We start from the raw sequence: 24418 nt of genomic DNA, 5'->3' as shown, positions 1-24418 counted from the left end.
CTCTCTATTATCGTTTTATTTCTTTTTCTGTTGTCTTTTTATTTTTTTCTAAATCGATGCAAATGTACTAAGAAATGATGAATATGCAACTATATGATGATATTAAGAATTACTGATTTTATATGTAGAATGGAATGATTTCTAAATGTTTTGTTAGTTAATTTTTTTATTAACAAAAAAATACAGGTCAAATAAAACAAAATTTAAAAATAAAAAAAAAATTCAGAGTTTCATTATAATCTTATTGTGTGGGAAAAGTTTCCTAGTAAGCCAATCCAGGGACATACTTTTGGTAGCAAAATCTATAGAGAATTTAAGATAATTACATTAAGAAAACAAACACGAAAAATTTTGGTAAAACCGAACAGCCAACTTGCTGGGTAGGTGACTGGTTTGCTAGAATTAGTCTTATACCCCTGAAAGTATCAGAAAATTGCTTAAGCATTTTATCAGAAATGCTTTTTATTTCTAGAAGAAGGTTGTAAATTGCATTACACAAGGAAAGTTCTTTGTTAAACCAGGCTTGGAATAATTTTTGTTTTACGCATACATTTTTCTTAGTCTTTTTTTTTTTTTAATGTCTGTTTGTATCTAGTATTTGCATTATCCCGTGTATGTTTAATTATATTAAGTTTAATGAGTTTAATGTGCAAATATCCCATTGCATTCTGAACAGAGCACAGTGACTTCTGGGGGCTTTGCCACTGGGAAAAGATTGGGCACCAGAAGTAAAACAACTTGTACTGAGAAATTTCTGTCAAGTGTGGATTTTACAAGGCCATATTTAAATCAAGTTGAAAAAAGCACAAATAATCAAGAATTTAAAAGGTAAATCATGAATCTGTCAAAAATAATACAGGAAGACCAAAGTTTAGGGCTCAGATCCCTCCATTACCTACCCCTTCCCCCAAGTGCTAAATTAAGTATAAAAGGCTTTTAATGATAATGTTAGGAAAAAGTGATTTAGAAAAGGGGTCACACTGTTTGTGGATAATGTCATAGAACTCATCAGTAGCTAAGAGAAGTAAATTTGCTCGTCTCCTTTTTTAATTTGTTTGTAAGAATGATATATGGGACTGGGAACATAAAATAAGTATTGATAAAAGAAAACTGGAATGTAACATGAAGGCGATAATAAGAGAGATTCGTTTTTCTGAGTTTGTCCTCTGTCCCAAATGAAACATCTTCTGAGTCTTTTGGGTAGACTTGTGAATAAAATTTTGATACCGCTATTGGAAATTGTTGAGTAAATTGTGGGAAGAGGCTCTAGAAACTTGGAGATGGGCACACATTATTTTTCTGTTCCAAAGGGGAAATAAGAAAGATTATGCAAATAACTATGAGGGAGCTCTTGATCAGAGAAGAGTATTATTAAATTAGAAAAGCTCTCAGGAAGGCACAAAAGAATGATTATCACTGGAAGTTGGCATGTGTTTCCTATAAATAAAACATGTTGGTTTTGTACCATTTCATTTTTTTTGTTAGGAAAGCTAGACTGGTGGTCACATCTGGATCTCAGTAAAGCATGTGATAAAGTCTCTTGATACTCTTCTGGACAAGCCAGAGGAATAGGGATTTGTTTATGTGGCTTCCCTAAAGGTATTGATTAGCTAATGGATTGGTGTCTCATGAGGTCTCTGATGGCATGCCACAGACAGTGTATTAACATTTTAATCAGTAAATAAGTTAAGGTTTAGAGGCATACATTTCAAATTTTTGGATGTTGAGATATATTAGAATCAGGATCAGACAAACTTTTGAAAGATTTGAATTGTTGGATCCTAATCTAAGGATGAACTATGGATTAATGACTTTTGTGATGCTACAGGAAATTTTCTATAGAAATGTTTATGGAATTATTTCTAAAGTTTCTTTGAATTGTAACCTGGGAAGATTTGATCAGAATAATGTGTGGTAGCCCTGAATCACCTGGTCTTGTTTCTTTTGCTTTGGTTGAAAGAAATTTACTTTCCAACAAATTAAAAAGCTAGGAATGCAATGTCGCTTGCTATATGAAGCTCATGATGGTATAAAGTTAGTACTGTTGTTTATGAAGGAAAGGTTATTGTGGTTGATGTTACTTCTCAGTAGTGCAATAAATTCCCTTTTTTACAGGCTGAATGTGAAGTCAGGTTCTTTGTGTTAAATATTTGTCTCTTCCATCAGCAGTTTGGCAAAGAAGATGAACAAGTCTTTGAACTTAGGACATCCTAAATTGTTTTCTCGATATTAGTTTATTATAGTTAATTACAAGTTATATTTAAATTTCTTACTTCTGTCTACAATGATGGCTCGAGAAAATGTCCTGTGATGTTCTAGAATTTTGTTGCTTTTCATCTATTGAAATTATTCCCTCCTTCATTGCTGTGACCATTATAAACAATATGACTCCTGTTTATAAGGCTTCCTTGATGAGATCATTATGGCATTTAGTAATTTTAAAAATAATTGAAATATATTTTATTTTTTAGACATTTTCTGTTGTGAGATATATATAGAAAAGTGATAAACTTCAAAGTATGGTTTAACAAGTAGTTATAGAGCAAATTTCAAATTATAGTATGGGTTATAGTTCCACAATTGTGGGTATTTCCTTCTGGCTGTCTAATATGCTAGAAACTAAAAGAAATATCTGTATAATGGTTCTGTATTCATAATCTTCTCTTAAGTCCTAACTTCTCTGTTACAACTCCCCCTCTCATGTGATCATTCTCTCATTCTTCAGGGATATTTAGGCAATGACCATTCTAACTTATTCATGTTAAAAAGAGGTGTCAACATTATAGGGTAGGGGAATGTAGCTGGTTAAAGTTCTGGGAAAGGCTGCCTCGAAGTTTCAGTGCTTATCTGGCATAGAAACAATCTGGAGGTTTTAGATTTCAAACCAGTATATTTTTATATTTATTTTGATGAAATGTCCAGAATGTTTTAAAATATATATATGTATTTAAATAAACAATTTCAGTGATGTATTTTGGGAAATGAGGCATAAGGAATGAATAAATGGGGTGTGGATGTGTGTCTGTGGGGGGAATTTAAAATACTGTCTGTACAGAGTTTGACAGTTTTTGATCAAAATAAAATGTTTTACCAGTTTTGTAGCCCATGTGTTTTTGAGTCCCTAAGTCCAATTTAAATATCTGTAGTCGTTACCCCAGCCGCCCCTAACTATGGCCCCCCTTGAAGATCTTTGTTTATTGACTCTGATTAGAACTGGCCTAGAGCCCAGTGATGGCCATTTCTCATCTTAAGGTTTTTGGTTACAAATCTGCTTTTGTTGCCAGATCCAATAAAGATTCTTGATTGTTTTTGTTAGCTTTATTATAAGTTCTTGCCAAAGATACATTGTATTATAGCTAAAACAGATGTTCTGTGTAGACAAGTGTATTTGCTTTAACCAAACCTAAAATGTAAATTAAACAACAGTATGTTCAGCGTTAATGTAACAATTGATGAACTTTGCAATTTTTTGAGTTTTTTAATAAACTTTAGAAATGGAAGGAAAAACATCTTACTTTGAGCAGTTGTTTTACCTATTTTTCTCTTTCTACCTTAAGATCCTTTAGATTGAATTTTACTATTATCTTGAAAATAGAGTGGGAATTTACCAATTTTATATATACATAGTCCTGTTACTTAAAGTACATACATCAGACACGGTATTTTCTGTCAGAGAGACATCAGTTGAGTAGAAAAAAATAGTTAAGATCCTAATAATTATAAATACATTAATGATAACAGGCTTTTCCAAAAATAGTATACTTGGTGAAGTTACAAACCATAGTAAATAGGGTTGTAACATAAGTCTTTTGGGACTTTTAGTAATCAACAATGTGAATATGCTGAAACTCCAGTATAGTCTTGATTTTGCTGAATTCCGTGATGTAGTGAATTGTTGCAGCAAGACAAATGTATCAATATTAAGTAATTTCAACTCCTTTCTGATAACAGTTCCTATAGTAAATGAAATGTTAAGATATAGGACTGCATTGTTAAGAAATTAAGCACGGAACTAGTTAAGATTGTTAATTTTTTGACATACTCATTTTTCCCCTCTGCTTTAGCTTTAAACAGCTGCTGTTTTCCCTCATCTTTCGCCAAGATTCTTAAAAAATGTGTATACAAATGATTATTGGAAAACATCCAATAATTTTTCTTATTGGAACTGTTTGGTTTGTGCAGAATTCTTTCATTTCGATTACATTTGCAGAATTCAAAATTCATTTGTTTTTGAGATCCTTTTCATTCATGGGCCAGAAACTGATATTTGAAAATAGCAGTTCTTAAGTAGGAGTTCTGTGTTTTATATGAGTTTTAAGGGGAAAAATAGTTTTGATTTTAATGTATTTTATGTGTCTAAATTGTTATGTTATGCTCTCCTAACTTTTTGAAATACTACTTTTAGGTCCCCACATCCGTACATTTCTAAGGTTACGCCCAGCTTAGTTCTCATTACTTTTCCGCTTCATAGCACTTGCATTTTGGAGGGAACCTAACATTTGGGCTCACATTATGATAATTAGGTTTCAGGGGCATGGGGGATTAAAGATGTCTCAGGTCTAGTTGCAGAACAAGGTTCAGAACCACTTGTAAAACTTCCATGATTGGTGGGAGGAGATGCTTTTATTTATTCACTACTCATGCAGCGTTAATCGGTATTTCATCAGGTACCTTCAGTGCTGTAATTCTAGATGTGACCTTGGGACTTGATTTACTTCAGCTCCATTTTCTATATTAATGTGCCATGAAAGAGGTACATGAAAGATAGCCAACATCAAAGTACCTTTTAAAGTAAAATGGTTGATAGGAATTCTCTGGTATTTAACGCTGTCTGTCAAATGTTTGAGCTGGTTTGCATCCTTTTACGAGCTATTGCTTGCTGCATTAAAAGAAATTTAAAGCAGTTGTTTCAAGTCTTTGGGGGTGGGATGGGGGTTGGTTTATAGTGGTAGTGGTGATAGAGGGGCAATAGTTAGCCAAGGAAGAGCGTAAAGGAGAAGTTAAGAACATATTCTTTTTCTACTCTGCTCCTCCTAGGTTTTTGATTTGTTTTGGCCAGGGTTGGGGGGTGGGGTGTGTGTGTGCATGGTCTTTAGTCCAATAGGGTACTATGATTAGAGAGAGAAGATACTCATCTTGGTTATTAGAAGTTGAAGAGGGTGGTCAAAGGAAATTCATCAAACTCTATGAAAGAAAGAATAGAAGGTAATGTCAGTGTCTTACTCAGAGATGGTTTAAGGAATTTAACTGCACAGCCTATTTATTCTTTACTGAGCCTTATGAGAAAAAGCTTTTAAGTGGAGTAATGTGGGAAACTGAGTCTTATGAAAAACAAAAGAAACAAGACTCAGAGAAGGCTTGCCATATGTATAATGGAATATTTATATTCTTGTGAATGCATTTTTTAGAGGCTTTCTTTTGTCTCTGTTCTAGGCTGATAGATAGGAGAAGCCGATTCCTTCTTTGTTTCATGTTGGTCGTTTCTCCCTACTTAAAAAATATATATTTAATTAAAAAGCATTTTACTTTTTAGATAAGCACTAGGATTCTCTGTAGGTCTATTCCTATCATTTTTACCATAGAGCTTTCTTAATCTGAATTAGTGAAAAAATGGAAATCACAGAATGTTTTAAAAGAATGAAATTGACTTACTTTCAAATGTATACTTTATTTTCAACTTTCTTTCATAACCTTGACTTGTAGAGGTCTTATTATAATAAAAACTTATTTGTAATTAGCATTTGTTAATATTTATTTGTATGATGTTAAAATACATAAAAGCAGTATATTCTCTTGATAGTCTGTAATTTGACTTGTTTTACTTATGTCATGAAAAAAATTTTTCAACCCAGACCTAATAATGATGTTGAACTTGGCAATTTTATTGAACTAAATTTTTTGACCCCTAAAGTATAAGAAACCAACACTAAACTGACACAAAGGAGTTTGATAATGGCCATACCTTTTTCACTGGAAGTACATATTTGAGAGAGACTGTTAAAATAGCATGAGCTACAGAGCCCTTTTGGGGGTATTATGGAGGGAAATTAGCAAATAGACAACAGATTGAGGCTGGAAGATGTGTACATTTCCATTCATGCCATGTTTTCCTTCAATCTCTGCGTGCCTCCCCCTTCACAGTTAATAGCATTTTCTTTTGGTCTTAGGAATTGGGATATAATGAAAATGATCATTATCCGTTGATGCTTAGAAGCTCATCCAGATTTTATTTTACAGCATTTTAGCTTTCCTGAGACAGAGAGTTGGGGAGTTCTTTGGTCAACTTATAGTGATTCATGCTTTTATGTTTGTTTTTTAATTCTGAAATGTTTGTATTCTTAACTAACTTAGGACCAGCATAATTAAAGCACATGAATTGTATATATAATTATTCAATTATATTAATTACAAGAAAATCAAAAGCCTTATGGATAAAAGGTCAACGTGGCCAAGGATTGTAAGTGATATTTATTATTACTTAGTGATATGCAATTTGATTTTGTAGGTGGGGCACCAGCTTAGCAGGTGGTGGGTTTATTTTTGACTGAGTCTTTTTTTTTGGCATGGGCAGGCACTGGGAATTGAACCTGGGTCTCTGGCATAGCAGGCAAGAACTCTGCCACTGAGCCACTGTGTCCTGCCCTTTTGACCGAGTCTTATCTTTATTCAGTAACTCCATTTACCCAAAATTCCTCCTATTCTTAAAAACATTTTTTAAAAAATTTCCTTTCAACGTAATGATTTTCATGAATCTAGGAATACCTGGGATCATAAGAAACTTGGTAGACTACTTTCCCACGTCTGAGTCAATTTGCACTCCAATAGTTATAAGGTTTTAAACCATCCACCTGCCATCATTGGCTTGTTTAATTCCACTTCTTATTTTAATTTATACTCAGCAATGCATTTGGGTTGTTTCTGGTTGAGATTTCAGATGTGGGCCTGGCCAAAACGCTGAAGATGTGAGGAGGGATAGAGATGCAAAAAACGCCTCCATAATGTGTTTGGTATATGATAATATTTTGAGGATGTCCATTTCTATTCAGTCCATATGCTCTAATTTCTAGGATTCAATGAATGCCTTCTTTTCCAGGTCCTAGACTTATTTTGAAATAAAATTCATTTAAAATCCAAAAGAAACCCAGATAACTATTTTCTTTCTTCTCTCTTCTCCTTTTTGTGGGACTTCTGCCTTTCAAGCCCTTTGGGAGATTGTATATCTAGTTCTAAATAGGATATTCTATTTTTAGATGGTTTAGCTGTGGTGGGAGAGTACTAATTAAAATATTAAGACATTCTCTTTTCTTATTTTAATGATATTTTAAACATTTTATTTTGAAATAATTTTAAACTTATAGGACACTTACAAAAAATACTAAAAACCAGATACAGAGAACTCCAGTAAACCTCCTGTCTTAGTCAGGGTTCCCGAGGGAAACATATCGTCATACTTCCTGGTATGAGTCTTCATTTTCTGCTGGTGTCAAGGCATCTGATTTTCTTGCTTAGTTTATTCAGGAAGCTGTTTTCTTTCTTTGGCCTATGGTTCTTTGTTGGTTGGCTTTGTTCTCTATCTGTTCGTCTTGCTTACTGGCCGGTTGTCAAATTGGCTTTGCCTCAGTCTTCCCTCAAAACCAGATGCCTGCAGCAGCCTCCTCAGGGATGGCAGGTAGGCCCTGGGCACCACAGCAAGGTCCCTGTTTCCAGGTAAAGCAAGTTTGCTGGGTCCCAGTGGTGCTGTTTTTTGCCAACGTGTAAGACCTGGTTGTGTTTTAGGGTACTGCTTTAACAGTTGGGTCATCTGTATTTCCCAGCCAATATAGGCCCGCATTCCCATGCAGGGGGTCTAGACTAGCTCCAATGGGTCTGAGATATTTTTCTGAAGATTCTCTGAAAAAGTGCTTCAATTCCCTTGCACTTTTCAGTCTTCCCTGCAGATGGCACTATTCAACAATTTACTCATCCTCAGAAACTGTTTGCCTGGTAGCTCAGGCTAAATTTAGCCAGAGAGTGCTAGGCTCTTTTTGGCGGCAAAAATCTGGCTCAGTGTGGACCTCTGTCCCCCACTTAACTGTGGTCGAGGACTCCCCCAGCTGATCCAGTCTTCAGCCAATCCCCAGGTAGGGATCAGTCTGCCTGCTGTTGTTTCTCAGGGATGGGGTTAGGGCTTTCAGACCCAGGGCTGGAAATACAGACCCTCGCCATGTTTTCTCAGATTCTTTATCCCTCACTTGAAATGCCCTCCCCTGTCCCCCGAGTCTCCAAACGATGGGAGTCTGTTTCATTGCTGTGAGAGAGTTTTTATTCTGTTTCCCTAATGGGAGGTATCCTGGCTGCTGTTTCTATGCCCCTTCCATGCTGTGTGTGAGAATGAGTGAGGGGGAGACCACTGTGGTCCTCTATCAGGTTTCCTACCTGATAATATTCTCTCTCTTCAGTTTGGCATTTGTAGGGTCCTTTTCCAGTCTTGTCTTCCTCCAGAGTTCTGAAAATTTGAGAATTGTCCTTTTTTGTTGTTGAATCTCCAGGGAGAGATTTTCAGCAGCTGTTTCTGTCACCATGTTGATGATGTCACGTCTCTAGGGAATCAGAACCAACAGGAGGTATCTGTAAATATGAAATTTTACAAGTTGTGTTTCATGCAGCTATGAGAATGCATGAGTCCAAATTCCAGAGGGCAGACTATAGTCTTGTAACAACAATGAATGTCTCCAGTAAATTTCCCTGGAGATGCTGGCTGGCTGGAGTAGAGATAAAAGTTCTCTCTTCTAACTGCTGTAATTGTCACTTCTCCCTTGAAAGTTTTCAACTGATTCGATTATACCCAACTGGTTGGATTAAGTCCAGCAGGCTAGAGTCTCTCCTTGCAGAAGACACTCCCCTTAGTTGATTGTAGATGTAATCATCCATAGATGCAGTCAACAGACTGATAATTTAAGTTCATGAGATGTCCTCACAGTAACGGTTAGGCCAGTGCTTGTGTGACCAAAAAACTGGGTACTGTCACCTGGACAAGTTGACACATGAACCCAGCCATAACAACCACCCTCCCCCCCCCGCAGGTACCCAGATCCACCAGTTTTAACATTTTGCCATCTTTGCCCACCCTTCCTTCCTTCCTTCCTTCCTTCCTCCCTCCTTCCCTCCCTTCCTCCTACCTATCTACTTTTTACCTTTCTGAACATTAAAGAGCAGTTTGTGTGAATCATACTCCTTGAAATACAGTACCTACATGTGCATTTCCTATGAACAAAGTTTTTCACTTTTGTAATCAACTGAAGTGCAATTATCAAGTTCAAGAAATTTAACATTGCTATTAAAGCTTAGTCTGTATTCCAAAAATTTTTACGTCTCAGTAATTTATTTTTTGAGCCTTTTCTCCCCCATATTCAATATTATGTAATTGTTGTTATTCTTTACTTTCTATTTCTTTTTTTAAATTTTGGATCCATATAAACAATATTATCTCTCTATCCCCCCCCCCCCAAGCATTCCATTCAGTGGGGTTAATCACATTCACAATATTGTGGTACCCTGTCCACCATCCATTGCTAGAACTTTGCCTTCAACTTGCCAAACAGAACCCTACACTCATTTTGCATTAATGTTCCATTGCCCATACTCCCCACCCCTGGTACATCAATTCTAATTTCTTTCTCTATGAGTTTGTTTATACTTTGATACTTCCTTTGTGGGATACCATGGGGCTTAGATTTAATATCCTCAATCTATAACAATCCCATTTGCTTTGATACTGACTTAACTTTAATACCATTCATAAACTATATTCCTATACTCTCCCATTCCCCCCACCTTTATGTAGTTTTGTCAAAATTACATATCATACATTATAAGCCCTAAACCATTGCTATATCATTATAATTTGTGCATTTGCCTTTCAGATCCTGTAGGAGGTAAAAAAGTGGACTGTGTTAGTTAGACTCAGTTGTCAACTTGGCCAGGTGAGCATACCTAGTCTTGTTGCTGCGGACATAAGCCAACGGTACGTGAACCTCATCTGTTGCCAATTACATCTGCAGCCAGCTAGGAGGCGTGTCTGCTGCAATGAGTGATGTTTGACTTAATTGGCTGGTGGTTAAATGAGAGATTGCAACGTAGCACTGCTAAGCAGCTCAGCATTCCTCATCTCAATACTAGCAGCTCAGCCCAGGCCCTTGGAGATGCAGAAAGAAGTCACCCCAGGGAAAGTTGTTGGAACCCAGGGGCCTGGAGAGAAGACCAGCAGAGACCATTCTGTGCCTTCCACATAAGAAAGAACCTCAGTGGAAAGTTAGCTGCCTTTCCTCTAAAGAACCAACAAAATAAATCCCCTTTTATTAAAAGCCAATCCGTCTCTGGTGTGTTGCATTCCGGCAGCTAGCAAACTAGAACATGGACCTACATATCAAACAATGCTGTAGTACTGATATTTGCCCATGTCTTTTTCTTTACTGGGATCTTTATTTCTTCCTGTGGCTTCAGTTAATCGTCATGTGCCCTTTACTTTCAACCTGCAGAACTCCCTCTGGCATTTCTTACAGGGCCAGTCTAGTGATGATGAAATCCCTCGGCTTTTATTTATCTGGGAATGTCTTAATTCTTCTCTCATTTGTGAAAGACGCTTTCACTGGATACAGACTTCTTGGTTGGCAATTTTTTGCTCTCAGTCCTTTAAATATATCTCTCTGCTGCCTTCTTGCCTCCATGGTTTCTGATGAGAAATCCTAGTTAATCTTCTTAAGGCTCCTTTGTGTATGATACAGTACTTCTCTCTTGTGGCTTTGAGAATTCTCTCTTTAATGTTGACATTCTGTAGTTTGTTTATAATATGGTACAGTGTGGATCCATTTAGGTTTATCCTTTGTGGGGTTTCCTGAACATCTTGGATGTGTATATTCATGTGTTTGGTTAAATTTGGGATGTTTTCAGCCATTATCTCTTTGAATATTCTCTGGGCCTTTCTCTGTGTCTGCTCCTTCTGGGTCCCTCACAGTGCATGTATTGGTACACTTGATGGTTTCTGTGATGGTTTGGAGCTGTGTAGCCCAGAAAAACATTTTCTATGACTTGGTTCATTCCCATCAATGTGAACTCTTGTAAATGGGACCTTTTTTTAATGAGGTCACTTTGGTTAAGGTGTAGAGTGCTGAGTCAGGACAGCTCTTAATCCTTTTACTGAAGGCCTTATAGGGAAGAGACGGCCAAAAGGAACAACCAGAAGCTGAATGTCAGTGGAATCCAGAAGAGAAGGGAGAGACAGGAGAGGTCACCATGTGCATTGGCATGTGACAGAGGGGCCAAGGACCAAGAATTGCTAGCAGCCAACCCAAAATACCTGTCTTTATCACCTTGATGATACCTTAATTTGGACCTCACCTAGCCTTAAAACTATAAGCCAATGAATCCCCATTGTTTAGTCAACTCATTGCATGATATTTGCTTTAGCAGTCAAGGGAAACTAAAATAGTGTCCCACAGGTTCCTCAGGCTCTGTTCACTTTTCTTCATTCTTTCCTCTTTCTGTTCCTCAGACCGATAGTTTAATAGCTTATTGCGAAGTTCACTGATTCTTTCTTCTGCCAGCTCCATTCTGCTGTTAAACCCTCTGGGGAAATTTTAATTTCTGTTTGGTTCCTTTTCATACTTTCCATCTCTCTATTGATATTCTCCTTGTTTTTATTTGTTGTTTTCCTGATTTCCTTGAGTTTGTTGTCGATATATTTCCTTTAGCTCTTTGATCATGTTTAGGATCATTTTTTAAACATCTTTGTCTGCAGTATGCCAGGTCTGGTCTTCCTTATGGTTTCTGATGCTTTCCTCTTCTCCTTTATCTGGCCCTAATTTTTTGTAATCTTTTGTTGAAACCTGGACATTTTGGTCTTTTAGTTTATCACTGGAATTTAGACTCTTAGGCCTTTCTGTTCCTTACATTTTTATCCAGTTAGTATTACTATGGATCTTTCCTTGAATACCTGGACCCAATACAACAAAAAAGTAATAGAAAACACCTTTCTCAGTCTTTGCAGAGTGTGCAGGTGTTCTCCTTCAGAGCTTATCCATGCAATCAGTTTGGAGAATAGTTAGCTGTAGGTCAAAGAGTAAAAGGCCTCTGTGATCATTTCTGTGTATGTGTCTTGTCTTGGGCATGCATGCCCTAGAAATTCCCCTGCTTACACCAATAGAAACGTTCTCTTGTTTCCTTGGAAACAGTTTTCTCATGGTCCTAGGCACTGCACTGCATGTTCTATAGTCGGTAATCTCTTGTACCAACAGCATCACCTGACTTTTTCCACAGTGTTCTGTAGGAGAACTTTCCAAGCTGCCTTCTATACCCAGGGCAAGTTCTGAGACATTGAGTCTCACAGGACTCCATCAGACATCTGGGGCCAGACATACATGTTCCCAGTATATCCACCAAAGTTACTCTTCTCCTTCTGGAACCAGGACCAGGGCTCCACACTGGCAATGCTGGCCCCATGGTGAGCCTAAGAGGAGCATAGAGGTGGGGGGAGTTGCTGGCCAGGATGCCATGAGAGCCACTACTTTTAAATGTTTTTTTCTTTATTGAGTACTCATCCTTTTATTGCAGTCTTTTAAACTATTTTCTAGAGCTTTGAGAAAGATGTTTCTGCTAGTTCTTGCTGATTGTTCAGAGCTTCTCTTGGGAAACAGAGCCCTGAAGCATCTTATTCTGTCATGTTGATGGGTATGGGGTCTATTTAAATGAATTGTTGTTGGGCAAAGAAATAATGGATGATATTAGAATCTTTGGTTTAGATTTTCATATTTGAGACGACATTTTTCTCATTCGTGGTTTTGGTACAAAGGTTTGAAAAGTAATACAGAAAGCAGACCTGAGAATCCTCCAGGTACAGATTGGGCTTTTGGAGTAACTTGGATCTTTCAGGTTTGATTTGCTTCTACTCCTCTTCATTTTTTACTGTTTTTTTTTTTTTCGGTATGGCTTTTGGCTAACTTTCCTTAGTGAGAAGTGACAGGTTTATACTAAGTGGGTAAAAGTAACATGTATCTGTTTTGTTGCATTTAATATCTTGCGGAAGTGTTTGTTTCCAAAAACGAATATATCCACAGCATCCTTTTCTGACATTACATAGAATTGATGTATTTCATTTAAATTCCCCTCCATTGTTAGAGGCTTGAGATCTTGCTGTAGTATCACAGTTGTTGTCATTCTCATTAAAATATTCTGGAATCAGCTCGCTATATTGGATAATTGTCTTTTCCTTTGATAATCAAAATTCATTTACTCATTTATTCAGCAACTATTTATTGAGTATTTTGGTCTGTGCTAGGCATTGTTGAGTCAAAGATTTATAAATCCTCAGTGCAGTGACTATGTAATGTTTAACCTAGCAGCCCTTTGTAAACTCTAGCTTAGTAGACTCCTTTCTGGTATTAAATACTGGTATTTTTCCCACTCCTTTTGACAGTCTTACTTCTTCTCGTAGCTGTTCTTTCAATGTATTCTTTTCTCTCTTCCTTGCGCTTAAACTTAGGCAACGCTCCAAATATTTTCCTCACCACCTTTGACTTTGATTTCTTCTTCTCTGGACCTTCCTCTTTTGCATCCATATGGGTTGGAAATCTACATCTTTAGTTTCAAGTTCTCTATAGAGATCTATACTCAAATTTCAGTGGCTTACTGCCAATCTCTGAATCTCAGATTCAATCAAATTTAACTCCTTGCTTTGGTTTTCACACATATATATTTTTTCAATTGTTTTTTTAAATTTTTTTATTGTGCCTTTATGCACTCCTCCTCTGTTGATGGTTCATTATTCACTTGGGCACAAAATTTGGAATCTTCACTTTCTTATTCTGTCACTCATCCCATTCAGTCTTGTCTATTCTATCTCTGGAATGTTTCTCCCATTTTTCATTAGTCCTTCAATATCTACTGTTTGGCTGTCTCCTTCCTTTGAGATTTTAAGCCTTACATGATCTGGCCCCAACCTACTTTTTCAGTATGATCTCTTTATATTCCTTTTATAACCTGAGACATGGTACTCATTATTTAAGCATTCATAATCCAAGGCTCCATAATTATATTTATATTATTAAATTGATGTCATTCATTAAGGAATCATACAAATTTTAAAAATACATATGTTTGTTCTTTGTTCATTGTATAAATTAGCACAGTTGTGATTATAGCCTATATTTTATTAGGAATAAGATAAAATAAATCTTTTTTCAATATTTTATTTTATTTTTCAATGTAGCCTCATTTAAATCCTCCCCTGACTTGCTCCCATTATTAACAATGAAATTTCTGTTCCTGTTTTCAGTTGATTCAATTTACATAATCTTTCCCCTCATAGCAATTATCCTCAGATACCAAGAACTCCCTGTATGTCAGGCTCTTTGAACTTGCCCTTTTTCCTACTTCTTTTGTAGTTTAATAGCATTGGCTGTGAAATCAGGTTCAACTTGTAGCTTCATCCCTTCTATCACAGTGAATATCATAAAGTTACTTAACCTCTGTCACTTCATCTCTAAAGTGGGAATAATTTTATCTACCTCATAGGGCTTTTATGAGGATTAAAGGAGGAAATACATTTAAAAATTCCTGTAACCATGCTTCACACATAGATTGCAGTGAATAAATATGTTAGTTATTATTTTTATTTTAACTATTAAATGTGTAATAATAAAAATTACTTTTTTACTCATGCTGTTTTCTTTGCTAGTAATACTATTAATCCTCATCCTCTGCCTGTCAGAAATCTTACCCGTGCTAGAGTGCCTGTCTCGGAAAGCACATCCTCTGTGACATTCTCTTCATTGTCTCAGGATGGAATTAATCTTGCCCTCCTGTTTTCCCTAAAACTTTCTGTATATGTCTCCTATGACAGTTAATACCTAGCCTTTTTTATACTGTAAAAATTGGTATAACTGTTATTTGGAAATTCTTGTTCATCCCATTAGAAGAATATCTCACTCAGTACCTTCCCCATAATGGCACTCAGAAATTTGTATTGATTTAAAATCTAACTAGCTTCTCCCTGTCCCCAAGCCTTCATGAAATGAATAAAATTCATAAAATGAATAAAAATTTTCACTTTTATTCATTTGTGGTTGTTTTAGGGACTATCAATTCATTTTTTTTTAAAATAAGAGCTTTATTGAGATATAATCCACACACCATACAGTTCATAAATTGTATAATAAAATTATTGTTAGTCTATTTCCAGATAAACACAACTATTACCACAGTCAATTTTTTAACATTTTCTTGACCTCAAGGAAAAACCTTGTACTCTCAACAATCGTGAATCTACTGTCAGTCTCTATAGAATTGCTTATTATGGACATTTTATATAAATAGAATCATACAATATGTGGTCTTCCTGTCTGACTTCTTTCACATAGCTTAATATTCTCAAAGTTCATCCATACTATAGCATGTATCAGCACGTCTTTCCTTTTTAGTGGTGGGTAATATTCCCATGAATGGAATACCACATTTTATTTATCCATTCATCAGTTGATTAGATAAATAAATCCAACTTTTTGACAATCTTTAAACATCTTTTGACTGTTATGAGCAATGCTGTTAATATTTGTGTAAAACTTTTTGTGTGGACATAAGTTTTCATGTTTCCTGGGTAGATGTCTATGAGGTGAATTGTTGGGTCAGATGGTAACTCTGTGTTTAATTGTTTGAGGAAGTGCCAGACTATTTTTCAAAGTGGCTGAATCAGTTTACAGTGCTACCAACAGTATATGAGGGTTTTGATTTTTTTCTACATCCCTTGTCAGTGCTTCTTATTAGCTTTTTTTTTTCTTTTCTTTTTATAGCTGTCCTGGTGGGTGTGAGGAAATATCTCATTGTGATTGAATTTCTTTGATGTATAATTATGTTGAGCATGCTTTCCTGTACTTCACTGACCATTTATTTATTTTCTTTGGAATAATGTTTATTTAGATGCTTTGACCTTTTTAAAATTGATTTGTCTTTTAATATAAGGGACTTGTAGGAGTTCCTTATATATTCTAGATATAAGGCCCTTATCAGGTATAGAGTAGCAAAAAATTTCTCCTGTTCAGTGTTATCTTTTCAGCTTCATGATAGTATCCTTTGAAGCACAAATATTTTTAATTTTTATGAAATCCAGTTTATCTATTTGTTTTTTCTGTTTTTTACTCCTGCTTTATTTTTCACATGGGCAGGCACCAGGAATCAAATCCGGGTCTCCGGCATGGCAGGCGAGAACTGTGCCACTGAGCACCGTTGCACTGCCCTTTTGCTCATGCTTTTAAGAATCTATTGCCATGACAAGTGCTGGAGAGGATGTGGAGAAAGAGGCACACTTATCCACTGTTGGTGGGAATGTCAAAGGGTGCAACCACTGTGGAAGGCAGTTTGGCAGTTCCTCAAAAAGCTGAATATAGAATTGCCATACGACCCAGCAATACCGTTGCTGGGTATCTACTCAAAGGACTTAAGGGCAAAGACACAAACGGACATTTGCACACCAATGTTTATAGCAGCATTATTTACAATTGCAAAGAGATGGAAACAGCCAAAATGTCCATCAACAGACGAGTGGCTAAACAAACTGTGGTATATACATACAATGGAATATTATGCAGCTTTAAGACAGAATAAACTTATGAAGCATGTAATAACATGGATGGACCTAGAGAACATTATGCTGAGTGAGTCTAGCCAAAAACTAAAGGACAAATACTGTATGGTCCCACTAATGTGAACCGACATTCGAGAATAAACTTGGAATATGTCATTGGTAACAGAGTCCAGCAGGAGTTAGAAACAGGGTAAGATAATGGGTAATTGGAGCTGAAGGGATACAGACTGTGCAACAGGACTAGATACAAAAACTCAAAAATGGACAGCACAATAATATCTAATTGTAAAGTAATCATGTTAAAACACTGAATGAAGCTGCATCTGAGCTATAGGGGTTTTTTTTGTTTTTTTGTTTGTTTGTTTGTTTTGTTTTTGTCTGTCTGGTTGTTTGTCTTTTTTTTTTTTACTATTATTATTACTTTTATTTTTTTTCTCTATATTAACATTCTATATCTTTTTCTGTTGTGTTGCTAGTTCCTCTAAACCAATGCAAATGTACTAAGAAATGATGATCATGCATCTATGTGATGATGTTAAGAATTACTGATTGCATATGTAGAATGTTATGATTTCTAAATGTTGGGTTAATTTCTTTTTTTCCATTAATTAATTAAAAAAAAAAAAAAGAATCTATTGCCAAATCTGAAACTGTAAAGACTTACTCCTGTGTTTTCTTCTAAGAATTTTATGATTTTAGTTATACCTGTTTTTGTTTCATTTTGAGTTAATTTGTATATAGAATGAGAAAGAAGTACAAATTCATTTGCATGTGGATATCCAGTTGTCCTAGCATCATTTGTTGAAAGGACTATTCTTTCCTCCATTAAATTGTCTTGGCATGCTTGTTGAAAATCAATGGACCATAAAAGTGTAGTTTTATTTCTAGACTCTCTGTTCTTTTCCATTAATTTACGTGCCACTACCATATTGTCTCAATTACTGTAGCTTTGGGGTAGGTTTTGAAACTGAAAAGTGTGAGTCCTCCTAGGCTGCTCTTCTTTTTCAAGGTTGTTTTGGTGACTCTGAGGCCTTTGCACTTCCATGTGAATTTTAGAATCAGTTATCAATTTCTACAAAGAAACAAGCTATGGTTCTAATAGACATTCTGTTATATTTGTAGATCATTTGGGGCAGTATTGGCTTTTTAATATTAAGTCTTCTGCTCCATGTACGTGGGATGTTTTCCACTAATTTAGATATTCTTTATTATCTTTTAATAATGTTTTGTATTTTCAAAGTATAAGTTTTATATCTCTTTATCATATTTGTTCCGAAGTATTTTATTGCTTTCAGTACTGTTGTAAATGGAATTCTTTTCTTAATTTCATTTTTGGATTGCTCATTGTATGTGAGTAGAAATATGATTGATTTTTGAATATTGATCTTATACCTTGCAGCCTTTGTGAAGTTGTTTATTAGCTATAGTAGTTTTTTAGTGGATTTCTTAAGATTTATTTTCCAAACATAAGATAATATCATTTGGAAATGAGAGATCTTGATTCCAATCTGTATGCCTTTTGTATCTGTTTTTCACCTAATTGTCCTGGCTGGAACCTTCAAGTACAATGTTGAATAGAATTGGTAAAGTGAGCATCTTGGTCATGTTCTGATCTTAGTGGGGAAGCTATTAGTCTTTCATCGTTTGGAATAATATTAGCTATGAGATTTTTGTGTGTGCCCTTTATCAGGTTGGAAAAGTTGCCTTCTATTTTAGTTTGCTAATACTGCTGGAAAGCAATATACCAGAAATGGGTTGGCTTTTATAAAGGGGATTTATTAAGTTACAAGTTTACAGTTCTGAGGTCATAAAATATCCAAACTAAAGCATCCCCAAAAAGATACCTTGACTCAAGAAAGGCTGATGGCACCCAAAACACCTCTGTTAAGAGCATGTGGCTGCCATCTGCTATACTTATGGCTTCTGAATTCAAACAGCTTTCCCAGGAGCATTTTCTTTCTGCATCTCCAGTCTGATTAGTATGTGTCTTGGAGTGGATCTATTCAGATTTATTCTATTTGGAGTGGGTTGGGCCTCATGGATCTGCATATTTATGTCTTTTATAAGGGTTGGGAACTTTTCAGCCATTATGTCCTCAATATTCTTCTTGGTCCTTCACCCTTTTCTTCTTCTGGAACCCCTAAAATTCCTACATTTGTACATTTCATGTTATCAGTCATTTCCCTGAGACAGCTCAAATTTTTCCATTTTTTTTCTCCATTTTTTCTTTTACATGTTTGAGTTCAGTTTTTCCGTCCTCTCATTTGCAGATCCTTTCTTCTGCCTCATAAAATCTGCTGTTGTATGTCTCTAGTATATTTTTTATTTCATCTACAGTATCTTTCATTTCCATAAAATCTGCCATTTTTCTATATAATCTTTCAAATTCTTCTTTATTTTCTCCTGGTGTCTTCTTAATATTTTTTATCTCTTTAACCATCTCTTTGAAATTATTTAGATTTATCTGACCATCTTTGATTAGTTGTTCCAAATTCTTATTCCATTGGACTTCTTAATTTCATCATTTGGTTTGGCCATTTCATCTTGTTTCCTAATGTGCCTTGTAATTTTTTGCTGGTTTCTGAGCTTCTGATTATCTTAATAAGATTATTTTGAAAATTTGTTTTCCTCTCATGAAAGATTTTTTTGTCAGTTGGATTCGTGTTGAAGGTTTCTTTTTTTTTTTTTTTTTAAAGATAGAATTTATTCTCTGATGGTTTACTCATGCAAACTGCACATAAAAGAAAATAGTACAGTTTGTGTAACATTGCAAATATAAGGACTCAAAATGCTAGGTACAGAAGTAGTGTAACATTCTGAAAGTTAAAATGGAATTTGTTTATACAACTAATAATAATTTTTACTTGCTGATACAGGTTGGTTTACAATGAAAGTTTTGCTACCTTGGTAAGCTCATTAACCGTTTACATGACTTCTTACATCTATATAGTTTTATTTTACAGTTGCAAGAATTCTGTTAACAAAGAACTTTACCTTGCATAAATAATAAGATGAAAGAAAATGCACTGAAGGACTTAGGAAGGTGAAACAATGAGGCCTAACACATCAAAACTATAATAAAAATAGCTTTCTTGCAGAATTCATATTTTGTGCCTTTGAGATCAACTCTTAAGCATAACTGGCAAAATCATGATTAGAAATTGATTACTTTGAAATTACAAAATCAGTTAAAAATAAATTTTAGAAGTAGAAGTATCAACTAAAAATTCTCTCATTTTTAATAAGTCAAACAATAAAATTCCTATTATCTTCATACTCAAAAGTCCTGAAATGTCATTTGTACATTCTGAATGCTTCCCAGTTTGAAACTTAGGCAGGTAGGATATTTCCTTGAATTATAAAGGATATTCCATACAGGCTTTTAAAATGTCAGTCTCATTAGGAGATGGCACTGAGACTTTTGCAAATAGTGTAGTGTGGATGCAGAGCAAACTACACAACTTATCATAAATGCATTACAGATATTTACATAATGGGATCCTGCTTGAATGCCAGAAGTTGCTACTGGGTAAGACTCATAACTATTTTACAAAGTTTTCTTACACACATTCACTACTTTATATATATATATATATTTTTTTTTTAACAATTTAGTCTATTTTAAAATATTGTACTGTATTCTGAACATAACTGCAGAATAAAAATAGTTAATGGCACATTAGAAAACTCAGTATCCCACAGATGACTGGATAATGAGAAAAGTGTACCTACAATCATTTCATCAGAAAAAAACTACATCATGGAATGTTAGTTATCCAAGCCTGCACGGTAATGACATTTTAAACTGCAATCATCTATTGGCCAGCATCACACTGAAGGCATCATTAAACATTCAAGCAAAGATTGCTGGCATAAACTACTGAAAAGACACACACACACACACACACACACACACACACACACAAAACACACTCACTCATTCACTTTCTCTCTCATGTATTCATTCTTGCTTCCCACATTATAATTACATTGTTCTAAAGATAGATACTGATTTTTTTTCCACGAGAAACGTTATCAAAATTTGCTACTAAAAGAATGACAGTGCTTTCACAAGAATAAGTACAAGTTAGCTCACAATTACAAGACGATGGGGGAAAGGTCTTAAATTTTCTAAATAGTAATTTTAGGCTTTTCTGGCAACCATACCATACTTGATTATGCACAAACTTCTCATTTTGGAACCTAAAATCTGCCCCAAAAAAACTCACCAAAAACCTCAAACATTAATTCCAAAAAATCATTAAATATCTGATAACCGTGTATTGTACATTCTATAATTACATATTTTTTAAGTCTCAAAATGTAGGGTAAATACTGAATTTAAGATCTGAAAAATAAAGTTTATTTTTGAAATGAGAGGGATTCCAAAATTGAGGTCTACTTAAAATCTTAAAAAAATGAAACTATTATTGACACTGATCTAGTTCAAGATAAATAATGTGCATAAAAGCACTGTATGTCTTTTACCATGTTACCACTCACTTAAAAAAAAGTGTTCCCCAACGTTCTTCTTTTTGCATAATGTGCAAAACAAAGGCAAGGAGATTAAAAGCAAATTTCTATCTTTCTCTTCCTAGTGCTTTATGACCTTGTTAATATTACAAAGTCAACAGGGACTATGCAGAACTTTGGTATAAATGATATAACAACACTACAATCACAGTTGAGGATTAAGAGAAATGGAACTGGGAAGGGAGATTCAGTAACACCCCCCCATTTATCAGAACACCACCAAATTAAAGTGAAATAAACCACAATGGATTATAATACAATTTGTACATTTAGCACAGAAAAATTAATAAATCTAACAATATTTATAAAAAAAAGCAAAATCAGTCTTTTTCCAGACACTAAAAACTGTATTTCAGTCTGATCATGAACTGCTGCTATACCAACTTTAGAGCCAAATTTAATTTCAAGTAAAAAAAAAAAATTTATAACCACAAATTTTGCATAAATGGAAACTGGTCTTTCCTTGATTTCCTTCTGAAGTCACTAATGAGTATGTAAAACTGTTGCACTGTGGGTTTTTAATCAACTTCCTGAAGGCTGCGTCTGGGAGGAAGGAGCCATGACAATCTGTGAAAGCGCAGGCTCTGTACTCTGGTCCGCCATCTGGGTGAGGACTGTAGTGGCTACAGCTTCTGCCTTGGAGGTTGAACTGACTCCATTTGATGTGCTGACAGAACTATGCTGTGTAGCTTCAGTATGTGGACTACTTGGTGCAGAAATGTCTTCTGAACTATCATCTTTATCAGCACTATGATAGCCAGATTTCTTCTGCATGGCGGTTACAGGGCAATCTTTATGAGCCAGAAGAAGCTGTTTCAGCTGTGCCACTTCATTTCTCAGCAGGGTGACTTCACTCTGCAGTTGACCATTTAATGAACTCAAGTCTTCTGCTTTCTTCTCTAAAGACTGAACCCAGACTTTCCGTTTTTGTCGGCATCTTGAAGCTGCTGCTCTATTTCGCTCTAGAAACTTTCTCCTTTTTTCATCAGGATCTTCATTAGCCGCTCTTCTTCGACGACCACTTGTATTTTGGGTCTGTGGAGCTGTGTGAGCTGGAGAAGCCGGAGTTTCTGTAGTAGATGTGGCTGGCTGTTGTAATGACTGTGGTCGAGATTCCTCTGATTGAGTCCTAACCAATCCGCTACCATGACCTTTGACAGTACCTCCATTGGTCACTGGAGGATGTTGCTGGGTCAAAGCAGCTTTTAATCTCATTTTTGCTTCTGATTATACTGGTTGAGGGGAGGACGGACCTGGGATTCCTGGGACACTAGGCACCATGGTGACTGGTCGAACAAGTGGAACTGCAGCAGGAACATGTACATTAGAGCTTGTAATTGATGCAGGGATAGCAACAGGCATGGTTTGTCCATTAGGGAGATGTAACAGAAGAGGAAATGGGCCTGGTACAGGGACGATTGGCCTGTTGGAGGATGGTGCTTGGGTGATTACAGTACTTGAGGTTGGTGAGGGTACTGCCTGCTGAATAATTACACTTGAGTCAGAACTTGTAAGCAGGACATTGGGAACTTGTAATGATGCTGGACGAACAATAGCTGATGTGGGCTGTGCAGTTTGTGCCAATGGTACTTCCTTTTCATCACTGGTAGTAGACTCTGGATGAGGTAAAGGACTATCCTGGTGAGTTGTTTCTACCACAGAGGGCTCCTCAATTTTGCTTCTTATGATAGGTGTTGCAAGAGGGGATAAATCTAAAGGCATTTTTTTAATGTCGTCTTCAGAGGCTTTCTTGAATTCATTCTCAAATGGACTTGCCAATTCATTAAACAAACCCACTTCTTCACAGTTTTTCAGGAATCTTGTTGGTGTTGGAGTCTGATCAGCCACAATGACACTGTCATTACGTGCTGGACCAAATTTCAGTGTCATCTCATGTTTATGTTTATGGACAGCCAAATGATCCTCGTTGGTAAAACGCTTACAGCAAGATTCATTTTTATGTTCCAAAGAAACTAGGAACATGGTTTCTCCATTGAAGGCAATCGTTAAATATTTCTGAAAGAATATACTTCAGGAGTGGTCTCCTGGCCACATCCAGGGGCAGTACATAGAAAGGGTTTGTCATCACTCATATTCCACAGGTCCTTGTATTGCCTGGCAGAATTCACAGGTAACTTGAATTTCATAAGTTGAACAACTTATCACATCCTCTTTTTTATGGCAAAGACGCTTTCTGGCTGGTGGGCCATGAGCTTTATATTCACTCTGCTGCCAGGAATCACTCCTCTCTTATCAAATAAGCAGAGCTTCCAAAGTTTCCATTTAAGTATCCTTTCCAGATCACTAGCTTATGCGCCTTTCAGTCGCCCAAGAGCCGCAAGCACAGTCGTGTTTACAAACTACCCCAGAAGGAAAGGACTGAACCACACTTTAAAGGCCACGGGCTCCCACAGGCTTCCCTGAAGGTTTCTTGTAGCACTTGGCTCGTCAATATTTTGCAGTGAAACCAGGGTTCTTTCCCATGCTAGGGGTGCAGATCCATTCCAAAGGACTCTAGAGAAAGAGCCAGGAAAGTAGTTTCTCAGACTGCACTTTCCTAGCCTTGCTCTTTGGCAACCTATTCCCCACAATCCTACATAGTTAAGTTAATTTTTTAAATACCTCTTCCCTTTAATTTCTACAGTGAATAGGGATGAAGGCCCTGTGGTGCTGTGGGTACCTGTCCAGAAAGGACCAAGGCTGTGGGCCCCTGCTGTCCTATTTTACCAGCCAACAGTTTGGTCAAGACTGTTCCATGTCCCCTTCTTTTTCCAAGGGGAGGACCTCCCTGTCTCTTCCCAGGCTGCTACAGCAAGACCTAGGCGCACTTGGGGCTGTTGGCCTCAGGGGTTGGGGAAGGACACCTAGGGCTACAGTGGAGCTCAGTCACTAGGTACAGCTTCTCTGTTTGTGGAAGTAGTTGAGGTGCATGCACCCTGGGCTTCTGTGTAGAAAGGTTCAAAGCTGCAAGACCCAGAATGTCACCTCTCTGGCCAGTAGCTGAACAGGACCATGCTGTATCCTCTACTTTTCCTGAGGGGAGGGCCTCCTTGTGTCTCCTAGCCTGCTGCAGTCAGCCAGGTGAGAACCTGACTTGCTCAGATCCACTGGCTATGGAGGTAGGGAATAGGTGCTGGGCAGTCTCTCACCTCAGATCAGTCTCTCACCACAGTCTCTCAGTGTTTGGAACTAGTTGAGCTATGTGTGTGGGAAGGCTCTAGGTTGTGGGACTGAGAGTGTTAACTTCACTGGCCAACAATTTGCCCAGGACTG

At 36.4% G+C, this 24418-nt stretch overlaps 1 protein-coding gene and 1 pseudogene across 3 annotated transcripts in view; one reads left to right on the top strand and one right to left on the bottom strand.

Moving 5' to 3' along the window:
* Positions 1 to 24418, top strand: part of SRBD1 (S1 RNA binding domain 1) — a 280304-nt gene that overhangs the window by 102583 nt on the left and 153303 nt on the right. The window lies entirely within an intron of this gene.
* On the bottom strand, positions 19314 to 23559 carry LOC143660772 (cyclic AMP-dependent transcription factor ATF-2-like; annotated as a pseudogene).

This window comes from Tamandua tetradactyla, chromosome 17 (genome assembly GCF_023851605.1).
Source record: "Tamandua tetradactyla isolate mTamTet1 chromosome 17, mTamTet1.pri, whole genome shotgun sequence".
NCBI classification, from domain to species: Eukaryota; Metazoa; Chordata; class Mammalia; order Pilosa; family Myrmecophagidae; genus Tamandua; species Tamandua tetradactyla.
This window is presented reverse-complemented; position numbering and strand designations above follow the sequence as displayed.